This window comes from Pelophylax lessonae, assembly GCF_965119305.1.
Source record: "Pelophylax lessonae genome assembly, chromosome: 4".
Lineage (NCBI taxonomy): Eukaryota > Metazoa > Chordata > Amphibia > Anura > Ranidae > Pelophylax > Pelophylax lessonae.
In genome coordinates, this window is record NC_138771.1 from 672,102,669 (window position 1) to 672,124,306 (window position 21,638).

Here is a 21,638-nt window from a genome sequence, read left to right on the forward strand (position 1 = left end):
TGTACATTGTATACCCCTGTATGTTGTACATTGTATACCCCTGTATGTTGTACATTGTATACCCCCTGTATGTTGTACATTGTATACCCCTGTATGCTGTACATTGTATACCCCTGTATGTTGTACATTGTATACCCCTGTATGTTGTACATTGTATACCCCCTGTATGTTGTACATTGTATACCCCTGTATGTTGTACATTGTATACCCCTGTATGTTGTACATTGTATACCCCTGTATGTTGTACATTGTATACCCCCTGTATGTTGTACATTGTATACCCCTGTATGTTGTACATTGTATACCCCTGTATGTTGTACATTGTATACCCCTGTATGTTGTACATTGTATACCCCTGTATGTTGTACATTGTATACCCCCTGTATGTTGTACATTGTATACCCCTGTATGTTGTACATTGTATATCCCCTGTATGTTGTGGTCTTTAAGGTACCCATCCAATAGTTTTTTGAAACCATCGATGCTCCCTGCTGATACGACTGCTTGTGGAAGAGAATTCCACATCCTTACCGCTCTTACAGTGAAGAACCCCTTACGCACTTTAAGGTTAAACCGCCTTTCCTCTAGTTTTAGTGAGTGGCCACGTGTCTTATTGTATTTCCTTACTCTGAATAGTTTGTTCCTTATGCCAGGGTCGCCAGTACAGTATTTGTACATTGATATCATATCCCCCCTCAATCGTCTCTTCTCCAGAGAGAATAAGTTCAGTGCTTGTAGTCTTTCCTCATAGCTGATGTCCTCCATTCCCCTAATTATTTTTGTTGCCCTTCTCTGGACTCTCTCCAGTTCCAGCACATCCTTCCTGAGGACCGGTGCCCAGAACTGGACAGCATACTCCAGATGTGGCCGGACCAGAGTCTTGTAGAGAGGGAGAATAATCTCTTTATTTCTGGAGTGAATCCCCTTTTTTATACATCCCAGTATTCTGTTGGCTTTGCTTGCAGCGGCTTGGCATTGCATGCCACTTCCAAGCCTGTTGTCTACCAGTACCCCCAGGCCCTTTTCCATCCTAGACTCACCCAGAGCCCCCCCCCCCCCCCCAGTCAGTAGCTTGCTTTCATGTTTCTGACGCCCAAGTGCATTACTTTACATTTTTCAACATTAAATCTCATCTGCCATGTAGTTGCCCACCCCATTATTTTGTTCAGGTCCGCTTGTAAGGTTTCCACATCTTGCATAGAAGATATTGGCATGCTTAGTTTAGTATCATCCGCAAATACTTAAATAGAGATTTGCAGGAGGGACTTGATTCCTTATGTAAGAATAAGGAACTAGTCATTAGACCTGCGGATAAGGGTGGAGCTATAGTCGTCCTGGATAGATGCGATTATTTGCAGGAGATGCATCGTATCCTAGACAATGGCTCCACCTATTCCGTCCTATCAAAGGATCCTAAGGGTCTCTATAAACGAGAATTGGCGAGTATTGTAGACAGGGGACCTCAACTCAACATTCTTAACAAGAAGGAGTCATCTTTTCTTGTGCCGAAATGTCCGCGTACCCCTGTCATATATTACTTGCCTAAGATCCATAAAAGTCTGACTTCCCCCCCGGGACGTCCCATCGTCAGTGGCATCGACTCTGTGACGTCCCGGGTGGGGAAATACATTGACTTTTATTTGCAACCTCTAGTACAAAGGATGCCTTCCTATATTCGGGACACCAGGCAGGTTATCAATACTCTTTCCAACTTTACTCCTACTAGAGGCATGTGGATGGTGACGGCAGATGTGTCGTCACTATATACAATTATTCCCCATGAGTTAGGTCTGGATGCAGTCAACATGTATCTGAATAGGGAATCGGGCCTACCCAATCCACAGATTTCATTTATTATGGAACTGTTAGTGTTTGCAACTAAGCATAATTATTTTTGGTTTGGTGGACTGTTCTACCGACAAGATACTGGGGTTGCAATGGGCGCTAAATATGCCCCGTCCTTGGCCAATTTGTATATGGCCCAATGGGAGGAGGATGTCATCTATGGCCACAGCAGACCACAGTTGGTGCTGTGGGCCAGATATATAGATGACATCCTCCTCCTGTGGGATGGTCAAGAGTCAGATTTGATTGATTTTCTTGAATCCTTAAATAATAACACCAGAGGCATTCATTTAAATTACGAGATAAGCCAGAACAATATCACCTTTTTGGACTTGTCAATCTCGATTCTTAATGGCAGGTTCATTACAAAGACGCATTTCAAAGCCACCGACAGGAACTCGTATATCCCGGTGGACAGTTGTCACCATGAGTCCTGGTTGAAGGCGGTCCCCAAGGGGCAATTTATGCGTCTACGACGTAATTGTTCGGAACATGGTGAGTTCCTGGCTCAGGCACAGGTCCTCACAGAGAGGTTCCTGGAGAAGGGCTATGACCACGGTACTCTAATTGAGTCCTTGGAGACAGTCAGCAGGATGGACAGATCAGACCTGTTGAGGCCTAGTGTTCGGGAGGGAGGTGTTGATGTTAATGCCTGTCCATCTTTCATCACAACCTTCTCCAACCAACACATGGGCATTAAAAAAATCATTCAGCGTCATTGGCACATCCTGCAGAATGATCCCGTTTTGAAAAATATTGTGGTTGAAAAACCACGTGTCATTTTCAAAGGGACACCCAACCTTCGTGATCTGGTTGCTCCTAACATTATTGAGCCTCCGGTTAAACAACCTACGTTTTTAGAACAACTGAAGGGGTTTTACAAATGTAATAGATGCCAGGTTTGTCGATTGAATTGCATCAGAAAAAAGAACACAAAAGAATTTGTTTCTACTAGCAATGGTAAAACCTTTAAAATAAGCCCTTTTGTTTCTTGCACGACCACTGGGGTGGTATATCTGCTCCAGTGTCCGTGCGGGTTACAATATATAGGGCGGACCAAGCGCCCTTTGAGTGTTCGGCTCAATGAGCATATTGCTAACATTCGTAAAGGTTTTGATAGGCACTCGGTTTCTAAACATTTCTTGACAACCCATAACAAAGATCCTAGGAATATATTATTTTTGGGGATTGATAAGTTTACCCCCAATTGGAGGGGTGAGCCCCTAATACAGAGTATTTCCAGGATGGAGATGTCCTGGATCCATAGGGTCAGAACATATAAGCCCTATGGGCTTAATGTTGATACTGATGTCAACGCCTTTATTGACACAGCTTAGTGACCAAGGGATTTGATATGATGGGCCTACCCCCTTTTGATTTTAAACACCAGTAGGGAGGGACATCTTTTTTAATTCTTTAACTCATTTGGATTTTTATTAAACTAGATGCTAGTACATTTTGCACCTAATTATGTTTTAACCATTTATTTGAAGAGGTCTACACCATATTGGTGGGAGTTGGTTCTGGGAACACCTGTATTTACCATTAGGTGGTTCTATTGGACCTCTGAGTGGGCGTTTAAATTTTTGCCCCTTCTTTAAATTTTTGCCCCTTATTTATATAATTATAAATTTTAATTTACTTTGGATCGTGTGATTATGAAATTTGGCTCCTGATAAATGCCTATGATGGTCTGTGGCAGTTCTGTACAGGTGCTTGGTTTCCACACAACTTAGAATATTGATTTTAAGACGTCGCCTGTGCTTGTCAGCAGATGGCGCTATTTTTTTAATTTGATTACAAAACTCCATTTAGCTCTTGCTTTTTGAGTTAATTTCTGATATTTATGTTTTCTTGTATTATTTAAATAATTTTTATATGATATGGTATGTACGGCAGCAGCCTCTTCAGTGATTGGCATGGCAGCTGTCTTTTCCCTGATCCAACATGGCGGTTCGAGCCGCTCAGGTGGATCACATGGGGGACTTGTCTTCTGTACATAAGCGGTGGCGTCAGCGCGCTGCCCGTACCTTGAAAACGTCACATTTGACGAAACGTGCGTCGGTCGCGGCGTGCTGACGTCACCTGCTTGTGGGAACGAGTGTTTTATTAGGACGGGCGGAGGAGCCGACCGGCCGGCGGCTCGCCTATATCCTCGCTGAAATTTATCTCATATTCTGTAAGTTGCTGTCTTTTCTTTATTAAAAGTGTCTTTGGTAATGCACTATGTAGTGCTTTTGTTTTTTACACCATATGATACATGACCGAGTCAGCCCTAGAATTTTCTCCTGGTGACACCTGTTCCAAGGATTGGCTTCTGGGGAGAGTGGCTTAACCCATTGTATTCTGGGAGAACTTGTCATTATTTGGAGGGACCATTAGAGCTATTGGCTCCGGAGACGGGACGACAGATTGTGTGGCTCTCACTTATTCAAAATCTGGTAAGAGGCAGTGGTGTCGGGAGAGGTCTCTGTGTGTCACTTCCATTTCTAATTATCACCTTTAATTACATATTATCTGGTAAGGACTTGGGACTTAAGGTTACTGGTGCTTTCTACTATCAGCCATCTGGTGACGGTGTGCACTCCTCTGGGTGATGAAATAGTATTCAACGGTATTACGCTATGGACTGTATATTTTTTCTTTGCATATGATCACCATCTGTGGATGTGAGGACTATCTGATCACATCGATCGAAGGCTGAGTGTTTAGATCTGACTTGAGTTTTTGGGCGAACTCCATTCTGCTTTCTGGTAAGGAGATTTGAATGTTGGTTTAATCATCTGCCACTGGAATCGTTTATTTTGGACTGTGCCTTTCATTTGGATACGGACTTGTCACCATTGTGGACTATCATTAGTGTGCTTCATCTTACATTTATTTGTGGATTTAGTACCCATTAGTGCAACTTAGCCCTTACAAATACTGAGATTGTACTAGATATCCCCTCCTCTAGATCATTTATGAATAAATTAAACAGGATTGGTCCCAGGACAGAACCCTGGGGGACCCCTCTTTCCACACCCACCCAATCCGAGTACTCCCCATTTATCACCACCCTCTGGACTCTTCCCTGGAGCCAGTTCTCTATCCAGGTACTCACCCTATGGTTCATACCTATGTACCTTAGTTTTTACAGTAAGCGTTTGTGGGGAACGGTGTCAAATTCCTTTGCAAAGTCCAGATACACCACATCCACAGGCTTTCCTTTATCTAGGTGGCAGCTCACTTCATCGTAGAAGGTTAATAGATTGGTTTGGCAAGAACGGTTCTTCATGAATCCATGCTGATTACTATTAATAAACCAGTTTTCATTACTACAGTCTTGTATGTGGTCCCTTATCATCCCCTTCAATGTCTTACAGACTATTGATGTTAGGCTAACCGGCCTATAGTTAGCCGGGATATATCTTTGCCCTTTTTTTAAATATTGGTACCACATTGGCTTTTTTCCAATCAACTGGCACCATACCCGTCAGTAGACTATCCATAAAAATTAGGAACAATGGTCTGCTATCACCTGTCTGAGTTCTTTAAGGACCCTTGGGTGTAAGCCATCTGGTCCCGGTGACTTATTTATGTTTTTTTTTTAAGTCTAGTTCTGAGTCTGTCTTCTGTTAACCATGAGGGTGCTTCCTGAGGTGTGTTATTTAGTTTAGCATTACAAGCTGGGTTCATGTAGTCCCCCAATCTTTTTGTGAAGACTGAGGATAAGAATTGATTTAGCACCTTCGCCTTCTCTCTGTCCTCTGTGGCCAGATACCCTTCGTCATCTTTTATGGGGCCAATGTGTTCTGGTCTTTTTTTTTTTTTACTCTCTTCCGCTATATGTCTCTCGTATTCTATTTTAGCTGCCTTGATTTCGCCTTTACATTTCTTATTACACTCTTTTGTAATGTTGGAATGCTTCCAATGACCCCTCAGTCTTGTATTTTTTGAAGGCCTTTTCTTTAGTATTAATATGCATTTTTATGGGGGGGGGGGGGGGGGCGTGGCTTGCGCGCACACTAGATGGCAGCTTGAGCCGCTCGCTCTCTGGGACAGGCCGGGATAAAGACTAACAGCGGGGACATTGCGATCAGCACACAGCGATTACCTACCTCCACCGTTAGCTAACAGCCCTGGGAAGACGTCGAACCGCAAGAGGAAAGAAAATCGTGGTCCCACGAAGCTTACGGCCTTCTTCTCCAGACCGGCCTCACAGACAAGGGGGATCCAAGATGGCGCCGCCGCGTCTGCAGGCCGCAACGATCCGGCGGCATACACCGATCTCCCAGATGCAGATCTCCCACCATCAGCGGATGGCCCACCACCTCCTTTCCCTCCAGACTCCGCCATCGCGACACCGATCTATGGGAGCACGGCAAAAACTCGGATGAGGATGGATGATCCTGGCCATGTAGGCCGCGCAGTGAGTAACAGCATGTACTCCATCCACTCCCTGACAGACATGCAGTCATCCATATCAGCTTTTCCTACCACGGGGCAGCCTGTCCTGGACACTACCCTAAAGAGTATGCTAATTACTTTTCAATCTTCCTTGATGACTAATCTATCCTCCATTATGGATAGGTTTGCATGTGAAATGAAGAATATGGGGAGCAGGGTGCACTATATGGAACAGAGGATGGAAGAATGCACTGATACGGTTAATGAATTGGTGGATGCTTATACTGAACATGCAGAGGATAATGCTTGGATTAAAAACAAATTGGCTGATCTAGAAGATCGCTCTCGCCGAAATAATGTTAAAATCCAGGGCGTCCCGGAAGATGTTCCTCCTGCAGAGCTGCAGCAGTATGCCACCACCCTGTTCTCCTCTTTAGTACCTGCATTAACCCCTATCGAGCTCACAATTGACAGAATTCATAGATTGCCTAAACCCAAATTTCTGGAAGCATCAGTGCCCAGAGATGTTCTCCTGCGAGTTCATTTTTACCCTGCAAAAGAAAAAATCCTGCAAGCATCTAGGGCACTGGGCACACTCCCAGCTCCCTACACACAGATTCAATTGTTTGCTGACTTATCCCAGCACACGCTGCAACAACGCAGGCAACTCAAAACACTCACCAAGGTATTAGCTAACCACAAGGTCACATATAAATGGCGCCACCCGGCAACCCTACTGGTCACCTATAATGGGATCCCTCATACTATTTCCACGATGGAAGGCGGGATGAAATTACTGCACTCCTGGGGTATTATCCCTGACCCGCCGAGGGGAGCTCCAGAAACTCGGCGCCAGACCACATAACCCTCTCAGGGTCATCACCAATGCCGATCCAGACAGAGGTTTACTCCATGACTATAATCTGTTCCCCTTACTGAGCTACGCACGGCCCGGCCGGCCCACGTTCAATTGATGTTAGTGCCCTTGCACCTTTGTTTCCACCTACGGTGGATTTACCCCCCACTTCTGTCTATAAACCTTGCACAATAAGTCACTAATTTTTTTTTTGTATTTCTTCACTTTTCACCTTATAGAGTATGGTGGTGTTTTTTCCTTGATAAAGGCTATAAATGCCGAAACGCGTCGGTACCCCAGTTCTACAACCGGGAATCACCACTTCAATTCAATAAGTAATATGGTTCATAGTTGATTGTTAAAACCTGCATATGACCTTGTATCATATCACCAGTACAATTATCTTCTTTTTTTTTTTTGTTGCCTTGCCTTATCTATGTGTAAAACCTTTTTAATAAAATTGATATATTTTACTATTGCCTACACAATCCCACTTTTCTTTCTTTTTTGGCCTTTTTCCAATTTATCATAGGGATGACGGCAACATAACCAACTTTATCCTTTATATCTCTAAAAACTACCCCTAGTCTGACCCAGGATAACTCTTGCTGAATTTCCCCAGTTATCAGCTTGTCATCTATCATCTCTCCATTATTTTGGTTGTTTTGTTGTTCTCTTTTGTATTTGATTTCAGAAAAGTGTCAGAAGTTCCTGTTGGTCATCTCACCGAAGATCTTCTCTCTCATCACCGGATACCTCAGGGATACCGCACCTCTTATGGAAGTCACTGTGCTGTTGATCTACTCCTTGTCCACAAGCGGATCGCTTCCGAATCATCGGCTAGTTCTGCATAGGCACTAGTGCCTTCGGTTATTGTCCTTACTGGGGAGATCACCCTCTCCACACGGCACGCTCACCGGTACTTTTCTCATACTAGCACACATTCGGAGCCTCCTCTTCTGCCATGGCCCTTAACATAGTATCATTGAATGTGCGAGGACTAAACCACCCTGCAAAACGATTGTCATTGTGGTCTACGGCCACGTCTCTGAAAGGGGACTTACTTTGTATTCAGGAAACCCACTTCGCCCTTGATGCTACACCGCAGTGTACTCATAAAAATTACCCCTTCATGTACCTTGCATCTTGCAAGAAAAAACGGAAAGGTGTTCTAATTGCCATCAAAGACAATATAGACTTTCAACATCATGCTGATATCCTTGACCCCAAAGGCAGATTTATCATTTTACAGTGCACAATACTCGGCAAACGTTTCACCATCGTGAATCTGTACGCCCCGAATCAACACCAACTATCCTTCATTAAGTCAGTAGTGGCCAAAGCGAAAGCCCTAGCCTTTGGGAATCTCCTCCTGTGTGGGGATTTCAATCTAACACCCGACAGCACCATGGACTCGACAGTTAAACCTAAGCACCATAATACATCTCTGTCGAAATATCTTTGGTCTCAGGAATTGTATGATGTGTGGAGGTGCTGTCACGCGTCGGAGAGGGACTTTTCGTTTCTCTCCCCGCGTCACGGCACATACTCACGTATAGATTTATGTATATCAGACAAAAAAGTGTTGGAATGTGTATCTTCTGTGGAGCTTCACACTGCAACCTGGTCCGATCATTCCCCACTGACTATCACACTGACCCTCGGTCATCCCGCCCACTCTCCATTTATTTGGAGACTACATAACCATCTTTTGAAGAACCCGACATACTCGTCGGAAGTGCAACAACACCTACAGAACTATATGTTGGACAATATGTTAGAGGGATCGGACCCGGTGGTAGTGTGGACTGCCCACAAAGCAGTTCTGAGGGGGGTTTTAATGCAAATAGGAGCTAGGGAAAGGAGACGGAGGTCGCAGCGCCTGAACGATCTTACTGTGCAGCTTTCTGCCCTTGACTCCCAAAATCAGCAAAACCCCTCGGGGGATCTCACCAACCGAATTTTCTTACTTAGGCAGGAAATAAGAGCTATGCTTCTAGAAAAATTTAGCGACACTCTTAAGAAATGGAAAACGAATTCGTACTCTACTGGGCAAAAGGCCTCTAAAGCCATGGCCCTTCGTATCAAAGGACAGAGGATCAAAACTAGAATTCCATTCATTCTCCATCCCCACTCCAAAGAAAAACTACTCAAGCCTAATCTAGTAGCTAACGCATTTAGTGAGTACTATGAAACCCTCTACAATATCCAAGCTGATCCAGATAGCCATCAACCTTGCCCCGTGGATATTGCCACTTTTCTCAGCCATATAGATTTGCCCAATGTGTCTCCTGATACTTTAACAGTCCTCAACCAACCATTCAATGAATTGGAAATTGGTACCGCAATTTCATCCCTTCCTAACCTAAAATCCCCAGGTCCTGATGGATACACGGCGGAATATTATAAACGATTCTCCCACTTACTCACACCTTTATTAGTTAAAGTGTTCAACTCTGCTGCTACCTCCTCCTCCTTCCCAAAGGAAATGCTTAGTGCTATGATAGTGATGTTGCCTAAACCTGGGAAGGAGCCCAACCAGCCACAAAATTTAAGCCAATCTCACTCCTAAACATGGGCGCGAAATTGTACGCTAAAATAATTGCTACCCGGTTACTTAATATTTTACCAGAGATCATTCATAAAGACCAGTCAGGCTTTACTAAGGGTCGCCAAGCCTCTGATGCAACTAGGAGGGTTATTAATGCCATTCACCACGCTCGGACCACCGGAACGCCTTCTCTGCTCCTGTCCTTGGATGCAGAGAAGGCGTTCAATAGAGTCCACTGGGGCTTTTTATCTGCAGTCCTACACAAATTTGGATTTCATGGTTTCCTATATAGCGCCATAATGGCCCTGTACTCTAATCCTTCAGCAATGGTACGCACACCGGAGGCGATCTCCACCCCTTTTACGATCACCAACGGTACTAGGCAAGGGTGCCCGCTATCTCCCCTCATATTGAATATGGTTATGGAACCCTTAGCTGAACATATTCGATCCAACTCCGGTATCTCGGGAATAGAAATAGCGGGTACCCAACATAAAATAAGTCTGTTTGCAGACGATGTGATTCTCATGATCGCTAATCCAACTAGCTCTATACCAGAAATCCTGAAGATTCTTAAATGGTTTGGGGAAGTGTCCATGTACAAGGTCAATGAAACCAAGTCGCATATTCTTAATATTGGGGTGGATGCTTCCACCAGTGCTCTGTTACAACATCAGTTCCCTTACACTTGGGCAGAACACAGTCTCTCATACCTATGTATTAAGCTGACGGCAAACCCAAAAACACTCTTCCTACATAACTACATTCCAGCGTGCGACCGACTCCAAGCTGACCTTAAACATTTACAATCTCATAGCTTCTCATGGCTAGGGTGGCTATCAGCGTTTAAGATGATGCACCTCTCACAGTTACTTATATATTTATATAACAATCCCAGTCCCTAAGAAGTTTTTTTGCTCATTACAATCCCTTATCTCCTCCTATATCTGGCAGGGTAGAAAACCCAGATGTGCTCTTAGGAGACTCATTAAACCTCGATCTTAGGGTGGGGCTGGATTCGTAGATATCTATGACTACTATTTAGCCTCTATCCTTACCCAGCTCCGTGAATGGTTTGATCCCACCTCTCCTAATATATGGAGGAATATAGAGGCCTCCTACTGCATTAGATCAGATCTTCCTGCATGGCTCTTGGCAACGTCCCTGGGGGCAAAAATTCCGTCCCACTTTCTGCCTTCTATGGTGGCATCAGCTACCGCATGGAAATTGTTAATCACCCAAGAAGACAAGGGCCCAGATACTGTAGAACTCCAGATCCCTTTGACGGCCCTCCACTCATTGATGGCGGATTCACTTTATGGCAAAAACGGTGCATAACCAGTATTAATGATCTTTATGAAACTTCCAAAATGATTCCTTTCCCTACCTTACAGAATAAATTTCACCTACCCACCACTGACCTCTTCCTACACTTCAGAACGCGTCATTTCCTTTCTTCACTTCTGAGATGGCCATTAAATGTCCAGGCGCAGGCTTGGAATTATCTCAATTCTAGCTCAACCCCTAAGGTCAAGGGCATCACTACTTTCTACAATCTTCTCCAACAAAAATCGGTGTTCTCCAAGTCACTCCCCCACGTTCAGTGGGAGAGGGACTTGGGGAGGGAGTACACGGACAAACAATGGACAGATGCACTGAGATTAATATACTCATCGACTTGTAACTCCAACCTTTGGGAACTGACTCTGAAACTCTCGCTTTGTTGGTACCTCACCCCTGACAGGCTCTGTAAATTTGACATGAACAATGACAGTCAATGCTGGAGAGCATGTGGAGGAGTAGGTACTCTCTTCCACATCTTCTGGCAATGTCCCTGTATCCAACGTTTTTGGCAGGCATTATTCTCATTACTATCTGACGTAGCTCACACTCGTATCAACCCAGAACCGGGACTGGCCCTCCTCTCTATAGGAGGTGAGCACTTACACTATGATATCAGACACACAGTGACCCACTGCTTACTAGCAGCAAGACTACTCATAGATAGATCTTGGAAACAGGAAGCGACACCAATACTCAAAGGAGTGATTGATATGGTTTCCACCAATTTCTCCTATGAGAGGTCCTTATCCCTGAGAAACTACTCCACTGCCCACATGACTAAGCTTTGGCAACCTTGGATTTCTTGGCATAAGGGATAATCTGTTCACCCCAAATCTAATGATGTATTGCGAGTTTACTTGGCTGGGCCCTGGCGTCCCAGGCTTGGACACAGTGTGGATCCCATTGGCGGTGTCCTTTCCTGGGTCGTCCGGGTTTCGGAAGTCTATGATTTTCTAAAGGGGTATCTTATTGATATGTTATGCTTTTGGCGACATCTAGTGGCAGCTGGGATGTTTACACTTTGCATGGTATCTGGCTCCAAGTATATGAATGTATATGACCACAGGCATAATGCGTATGCTTACGCTTTTACTTATTGATATACATTTGACTACTGTTATGTTACTATTGTTGAAGGATAATTGTTTACTGCGATTGATGTTCACTTTTGGGAATTGTATTCCCCTGTTGTCTGTATTTTTGTGCTGAAACTTTAATAAAAAGATTTATACAAACAAAATATGCATTTTTATGTTGGAGTTTAGCCACCCCGGGTTTATTTTAGCTCTTTTAAACGTATTCCCCATTAGAATGCACTGGCCAATCCCTTTGTTTAATATGTATAGATAGCTTACACACAACCCGGAACCAACACTAGTTTGCAAGCAACCAAGCGCTTAGAGAGGATAACTACCTCTAATATAGTGTGATAACAGAAGCTGCTACTTAATAAAATAACATGAAATAGGAGAATATATGTAAATACAAGCAATATGTAGATACAAACAAATTCTAGTAGCGCAAACAAGAATGATAAGCTCACTCCCCAATCACATTCACTGAAAATTTGTAAAGACTGTAGAAATAAATATAAAATTATATACAAAAATATATAAAAATATATAAAAATAGTCCCAACATGGATCAGTCCACCAAAGCAGCGTTGGAAAACGTATGACAAATAACGATATTCACACTGATGTATCCCTTGAAAAATCCTAATCGGTGCAGGAATAAAGGATCACCTTGACCACCACCACTGTGCTCTGAAGGGGGGAAGGTAATGCACACTCACCGACTTCACTGGCCCAGTGATTCTCACCACTGAGCAAACAAGCCACAATATAGCCACTACCGCTCGGGACTCCGGATTGGGACCAATCAGACCAGTGACAGGCTCTGCTGCATCCACTTGGGGTTCCGGGATGGGGCCGATAATGGGCTCAATCAAGTACATTGAGTCCATTGTACTTGATTGAGCCCATTATCGGCCCCATCCCGGAACCCCAAGTGGATGCAGCAGAGCCTGTCACTGGTCTGATTGGTCCCAATCCGGAGTCCCGAGCGGTAGTGGCTATATTGTGGCTTGTTTGCTCAGTGGTGAGAATCACTGGGCCAGTGAAGTCGGTGAGTGTGCATTACCTTCCCCCCTTCAGAGCACAGTGGTGGTGGTCAAGGTGATCCTTTATTCCTGCACCGATTAGGATTTTTCAAGGGATACATCAGTGTGAATATCGTTATTTGTCATACGTTTTCCAACGCTGCTTTGGTGGACTGATCCATGTTGGGACTATTTTTATATATTTTTATATATAATTTTATATTTATTTCTACAGTCTTTACAAGTTTTCAGTGAATGTGATTGGGGAGTGAGCTTATCATTCTTGTTTGCGCTACTAGAATTTGTTTGTATCTACATATTGCTTGTATTTACATATATTCTTTGTTTAGTATGTTCTTGAAGCACTTCCATTTCTCCTCCGTGTTCTTTGTTCCCAGGGTTCTATCCCATTTTATATTGTCTAGCAAAGAGCGCAGTTTAGGGAAGTTGGCTCTTTCAATTCAGTGTCCTTATATTACCCTTGTGTTTCCTATTACTATGATTTGTACTGAAAAGTTTCCTAAGTTGTCCCGTATTTCTATATCCGTGAGCAGGTCTGTATTGTTGGTAATCAGTAGGTCAAGTACCGCATTGTTTCTTGTCGGTGCGTTCACCATCTGACCCATGAAATTGTCCTGCAAAACATTTAGGAACTGCCGAGCCTTGGCTGAATGCGCGGTTCCTTCTGCCCAGTCTATATCTGGATAATTAAAGCCCCCCATTATAATGACATTCCCATCCTTGCTGCCATTCCAAGCTGTGATAGGAGGCCCGACTCCCCCTCCTCCCTCTGGTTGGGGGCCTATAGCATACGCCCAATATTACTTTCCACATAGTGCCTTCCCTTTGAAGCTCTACCCATAGGGATTCTACCTCCTCCATAGCTCCATTTGTGATATCATCACTCATATTTACCTGTACACTGTTCTTAATATACAGACATACCCCTCCCCCTTTTTTACCTTCTCTATCTCTGCGATAAAGGGAATACCCCTGAATGGTCTCCAGCCAATCATGAGAGCTGTCAAACCAAGTCTCTGAAATCCCCACAAAATCTAAGTCCTCCTCGTACATCAGCAGCTCCAGCTCTCCCATCTTGTTGGCCAGGCTTCTAGCATTGGTATACAAACCTCGTAATTTTGTCTGGTTGCATACTATATCCTCGTTTGATGTTATCCTGCCAGTAACACACTTCCTGTCCCTGGGTGACAACGGTCACTCACCGTGCTGTATGGAGGAGCAGCGTTGTCACCCTGGGCTTCCCTCTTGATTTGAACTACAAATACCTCCCCCTCTCCTTGTATCCAGCACAAGGATGGGTTGTGCAGTTCACAGAAGAAAGCTGATAAAATAATTTGAAATTTCAATTCAGCCCAGTGGCAGTCATGGACACAGGATTTCTGGCAGGATCAACAGGTATATTAGAGAGGCAAATGGCAGGAGATGGCACTCGGTGGAGGACAACTCTGAGGCTGAAGTGTTGAAGTGTATGGTATGGACTCCATCCCCCCTGTACCCCAGTAATCTTGTCCTGTATACACGAGGCAGTGTTACTGAGCTGGTTGCTAGGATGCTGGTGGATGGGTTGCACGGTATCATTGGTCGCCTGAACTAAAAAAAAAAACAATGACACTGTGCAGGCCTGCCACCTGCACCACAACAACCAGTGATTCTGTGCAGCCCAGACGTGTACACCAGAACAGCTAATGTCACTATGCAGCCCAGACGGCTCCAGCATACCAACCAACCAATGACATTGTGCAGCCCAGCCGCCTGCACCGTAGCAACCAATGACATTGTGCAGCCCAGCCGCCTGCACCGTAGCAACCAATGACATTGTGCAGCCCAGCCGCCTGCACCGTAGCAACCACTGACACTGTGCAGTCCTGCCATCTCCATCATAGCAACCACTGATACTGTGCAGCCAAGCCACCTGCACATTAACAACCTTTCATATCATGCAGCCCTGCCACCTGCACCTTAACAGCCACTGACACTGTACAGGCCAACCTTAACAACTATTGATACCCTGCAGACCAGCCGCTTTCACCTTAACAACCAATAACACTGTTCAGCCCATCCACCTGCACTATAACAACAGATGACCTTGTGCAACTCAGCTGCCTGCACCAGAACAACCAATGACACTGTTCAGCCCAGCCACCTGCACCATAACAACCAGTGAGACTGTGCAGCTCAGCCGCCTGCACCATAGCACCCACTGACATTGTGCAGACCAGCCTCCTGCACCATAGCAACCACTGGCACTATTAAGCCCAGCCACCTGCACCATAGCAACCACTGACACTGTTCAGCCCAGCCACCTCCACCATAGCAACCACTGACATTGTGCAGCCCTGTCACCTCCACCTCAACAACCACTGACACTGTACAGCCCAGCCACCTGCACCACAACTACCAATGAAACTGTGCAGACCAGCCGCTTGCACCTAACAACCAATGACACTGTGCACTGCAGCCCAGCCACCTGCACCAACACAATCAATGACACTGTGTATCTTAGCCACCTGCACTATAACAACCAATGACACTGTGCAGTCCTCTAGGTGCCCGGTACATAGTGTATAAGTGTGTTGGTATCCATGTCTGCAGTATTGTGCTGTGCAGCGCACCTCATTACAACTCAGAGTGATTGTGTGTTATGTGCACCATAATGTGTGCCTATCACTGTGATGGGGTCCATAATGAGAAAAATAAGTCATTTGTTCAGCACACATTTTATAAAAGGCACTATAATATATAAAAGAGCACACAATTTGCGTATGCTATAATTTATTAGCAAGGTGGGATATGCATTACTTTATTGAACCTGTAGATGGCAGCAAAATGTTGCTATTCTTCAATGGCAGAAGAAGCATGTGACTCAAAAGGAGAACATTGGATACTTTGTAGAATGAAGTCGTTATATCTTTTATGATATTAGTTATTTATATTAGCCAGGCACTTCTCGTCCGTAGGACAATCTGGACTTGAAGTGGAGATATCGGGATGGTGTCTGCAGCCAGTGCTGGGACAAGGTCATCCAGCTTCCAGGGCAAAGATTCCAAACTGTGCCCCCCCCCTTCCCTTAGGGTTAGGGTCAGGGCACCCCCATCCCTGCAATAAACCACTTTCTGCCTGCGCTATAGCAGAAAGATGGCTACATCACTTCCAGTGCCAGGAGGGCGTCAGTAGACATCTTCCCATGATCGCGCTGCTCGGTCACCCCCTACGGTGCGCGGACGGAGCGCTCTGCGATAATCGAGTCCTTCGGACTCAGCTAATCACAGAACCGGGTAAAGGGCCAATCACACTGGCCCATTACCATGTGATCAGCTGTCAGCCAATAAGAAGTACAACAGAAAACAGAAGTAAATAGAAGCTAGTTACCGGCTTTTTTGTTCTGCTCACAATCATCATGATGAGAATAAAAGAAAGCCGGTAATCAGTTTCTGTTACAAGCACATTGGTCCCAAACTGTGCCAACCAGTGCCATCTACCAGTGCCCAACATTGCCACCTGCCCAACAGTGCTGTCAATTAGTGCCCACCAGTGCCATCTATCAGTGCCCACCAGTTCCACCTATCAGTGCCCAACAGTGCTGCCAATCAGTATCCACCAGTGCCATCTATCAGTGCCAATCAGTGTTACCAATCAGTGTCCATCAGTGCTGCCTATCAGTGTCACCTACCTGTGCCTATCAGTGTCCATCGATGCTGCCTATCAGTGCCCATCAGTGCCACTTCTCAGTGGCCTTCAGTGCCACCTATCAGAGCCTATCGGTGCCACCTATCAGTGCCCACCAGTGCCATCTATCAGTGCCCAACATTGCCACCTGCCCAACAGTGATGTCAATCAGGGCCCACCAGTGCCATCTATCAGTGCCCACCATCTTCTAGAGCCCAAGGCAGCATGCCAAATTGCAAGCCCCGCAGCCCAAAACGTATGATTATGTGTCAGCCCCTCTCAAAAATAAAATTGAGCACTAATCTGAATGCTTACCCCCTAAGCATAAATCTCCCCTCCACCCAGTACAAATCCAACCCCCCCCTCCTAAATCTCCCCTCCTGGCACGAATCTTTGCCCCCCAGGTCAGATCCTCTCTCTCCCCATATGCCCCTGGCACAAATCCCACCCCCTCCTAAAAAAAACTTCTCCTTCCTAGCACAAATCCTCTACCCCTCAAATTTCCCCTCCGAGCACAACCCCCCCCACTCCAAATCCCCCCTCCTAGCACAAATATGCCCAGTCATTCCTATTACCACAAATCCCCCCCCCCCACCCCCCACCATATTACCTTTTCTCGCACAAACCCCTCAAATCCCCCCTTCTAGCACAAATCGTCTTCACCCGTCCTCCTGCCAACACAAATCCCCACCAAATCACAACCCCCTAATTTCCTCTTCTAGAACAATTCTTACCCCCTGACACCCTCCCCCAAATTCACCCTCCCAACAGAAATTCCCCCCCCCCATCTCCTCATGGTGCCTCCCGACCTCACATGAGACCACAGTGCCCAGGGCAGCTCTCCCTTCTGCCCACCCCTTGTCCCGGCCCTGCCTATAAGGGACAGTCAAAGAGATCATTGATGTCATGGCATTGGCTCTGCCAAGGGACATGGGCCCCATAAAGTATGCAGGCACCATCAAATGGGGGGGGGGGGTAAATCAGCCAAAGCTCAAGGAACCCCCATCAACCTTTGAAGAAACCCAGTTGGGAATGTCTGAATCAGGTAAAACAATTTGTATCTACCTCAATTAATAAAGATTCTTTAGCAGTCAAGTAAACATTGGGACCTCCAGTCTTATAAGTCCTTTTGTGGCCATACTTCTGGGGTGAAAGTCCAATATTACGTTTCTCTTTGGCCCAGTTCTGATAAAAAAAATTTCTCCATAAAATTATCAGGAATAGTCTTGAAACCACATAAAGTAGGACCTGCTGTTCTTTTAATATGATAAATTAAGAAATGGCGAGGATTGGGGGGGGGGGGGGTAGCTATTGTCTTCATTACCCCGGATCTGTGCTCACCGAATACAGAGCTCATAGACCATACCGTTCCACCTACATACAATCCACATGGATACTATATACCATAAATGACTAAGTTGGTGGAACAGTTCATATGTTGGTGGATTTGACGGTAATTTCCTGTAGATCCTGCAAGATTTTTTGGTCATAGGTGATGCATAGATGAATATAAATTTGGACCAAACACTCGCTGTTAATAAGTTCGTTCAAACAGGAAACCGCTTCCTGCTGTCAATGGTTGCTAAGTACTTGTACCCACTCCTTCCCTGCCAACCACTGATGTCACCCGGCCTATTCCCTTACATAGCTAGGAGTCACCAAAACATAAGAAAAGAGGTGAAGACAGGGGGTGGCACCATTGCCTATATATGGATGCATTTTGGCAATACCAATGATGGGCAATGATGTCACCACTATCCCCGCCCCTCCCCTTATACTGTTGATGACAGTTTGGGGGGCTGTCATTCACGATTGCAGTTGTCATGTTTAGTCTTTGGGTTTATTTGTGCATTGGCAGACTCCAGGCATTGTGACTGATGTGAGTTTACATCAAAAATGTTTTTGTAGCAAAGGGACTGTAGAAGGGCATACAGGTAGTGAGCAAAGCCAACAAAAAAAGAATAAATACCATAACACTTCAACTTTATTATATTATATAAAATGTAAAATTGTACAATTTCTGCCCTCCCTGTTCTGGCCACCTAGGCTGAACCCCACACCTTTTTTTTTCAATTTCTTTTGCTTAAATCTGTACAAAAATTATTTGACCCTGAGAAATGCAGTGGATCCATAGTTGAAATCATCAATTATCATATGGCCAATGATGCCGCCCAGGCATATGCTATAATTCCCAGAATCAGATAATGTATTAAAATGAGGCATTGGGCACCCCTTAATATTCAAACCAGACCCTTACCTAAGCATGAATGTATTTGATCTACAGTATATCAATCATGGTGTCCAATGATGTAATCCATAGCAATCATGTCATCCATTGATGTAATCTATAGCATTCTCGATGTCCAGTGATGTAATCCATATCAATTATGGTGTCCAGTGATGTAATCCATATGAATTATGGTGTCCAGTAAAGTAATCTATATCAATCAAGGTGCCCAGTGATGTAATCCATATCAATCCTGGTGTTGGCGTCCAGTGATGTAATCCATATCAAGCATGGTGCCCAGTGATGTATTCCATATCAAGCATGGTGCCCAGTGATGTATTCCATATCAAGCATGGTGCCCAGTGATGTAATCCATATCAATCATGGTGCCCAGTGATGTAATCCATATCAAGCATGGTGCCCAGTGATGTAATCCATATCAACCATGGTGCCCAGTGATGTCATCTATATCAACCATGGTGCCCAGTGATGTCATCCATATCAATCATGGTGTCCAGTGATGTAATCCGTATCAAGCATGGTGCCCAGTGATGTAATCCATATCAACCATGGTGCCCAGTGATGTAATCCATATCAAACATTGTATCCAGTGATGTAATCCATATTAATCTTGATGCCCAGTGATGTAATCCATATCAATCATGGCGTCCAGTCATGTAATCCATATCAAGCATGGTGTCCAGTGATGTAATCCATATCAAGCATGGTGCCCTGTAATGTAATCCATATCAATCATGGCATCCTGTCATGTAATCCATATCAAGCATGGTGTCCAGTGATGTAATCCATATCAATCATGGCGTCCAGTCATGTAATCCATATCAAGCATGGTGTCCAGTGATGTAATTCATATCAATCATGGTGCCCAGTGATGTAATCCATATCAATCATGGTGTCCAATGATGTAACCAAAATCAGTCATGGTGTCCAGTGTTGTAATCCATATCAGTCATGGTATCCAGTGATGTAATCCATATCAATCATGGTACCCAGTGATGTAACCAAAATCAGTCATGGTTTCCAGTGTTGTAATCCATATCAGTCATGGTATCCAGTGATGTAGTGCACGTCAATTCTGCTGCCCAGTGATACAATTCCAGTCAATCATAACATCCAGCAATGTAATCCATATTAATAATGGTGTCCATCAATTCAGTCCACATCAATCATAACGTCCATGCCAATCATGGTGCCCACCAATGTTATCCACATCAGTAATGGTGTCCAGCAATGTAATCCATGTCAATCATGGCGAATTAAGTGCATCCAAATGTTTCAGATTTTCAGTTCTATTTTTTAGTAATGTTCAGGTTGAAGTTACGATTTTCCTGAATTTGCAGCAGTCTTGTTAGATAGCAGTGAAGAATGCTAAATGCAGAGAACAGATTCCACCTCCCACACTGCTCACCCCTCCCTTTCCTTAGATGAATAGTCCTGATAGCCAGCAGTCATATCTCACCTGTCCTACCTGCAGCTGCCTTCCTACAACCTTCCTCAGACTGCACTGACCTGTTCCTGGAGCGCAGTCCCACAAGATTTTCCTGGATGTAGGTCATGATACTACGGGACCAAGAGGAGGTCATGTAACCTTGGGGGAACTGAGAGAAAAGCAGAAATCATTCCGTCATCTTTCAGTCTAGTCCTTCTGAAAGGTAAATTGGCATTTACAGTTCTAAAATATTTCTCTTTCTGCAGTCTGTACCTCCTTTTTACATCACCGGCAAGACTAAACTTTGGGGTACCCCACTAATAACATGGAACCTTGGGGTACACCACGAATAACACTGAACCTTGGAGTACACCACTAATAACACTGAACCTTGGAGTACACCACTAATAACAGTGAACCTTGGGGTACACCACTAATAACGCTGAACCTTGGGGTAGCCCACTTATAACACTGAACCTTGGGGTACACCACTAATTACATTGAACATTGGGGTAGCCCACTAATAACATTGAACCTTGGGGTACAGCACTAATAACACTGAACCGTGGGGTAGCCCACTAATAACACTGAACCTTGGGGTACCCCACTAATAACACTGAACCTTGGGGTAGCCCACTAATAACACTGAACCTTGGGGTACCCCACTAATAACACTGAACCTTGGGGTAGCCCACTAATAACATTGAACCTTGGGGTACACCACTAATAACACTGAACCTTGGGGTACATCACTAATAACACTGAACCTTGGGGTAGCCCACTAATAACACTGAACCTTGGGGTACCCCACTAATAACACTGAACCTTGGGGTAGCCCACTAATAACACTGAACCTTGGGGTACACCATTAATAACACTGAACCTTGGGGTACACCACTAATAACACTGAACCTTGGGGTACCCAACTAATAACACTGAACCTTGGGGTATATCACTAATAACACTGAACCTTGGGGTACATCACTAATAACACTGAACCTTGGGGTACACCATTAATAACACTGAACCTTGGGGTATATCACTAATAACACTGAACTTTGGGGTACACCACTATAACACTGAACCTTGGGGTAGCCCACTAATAACATTGAACCTTGGGGTACACCACTAATAACACTGAACCTTGGGGTACACCACTAATAACACTGAACCTTGGGGTACACTACT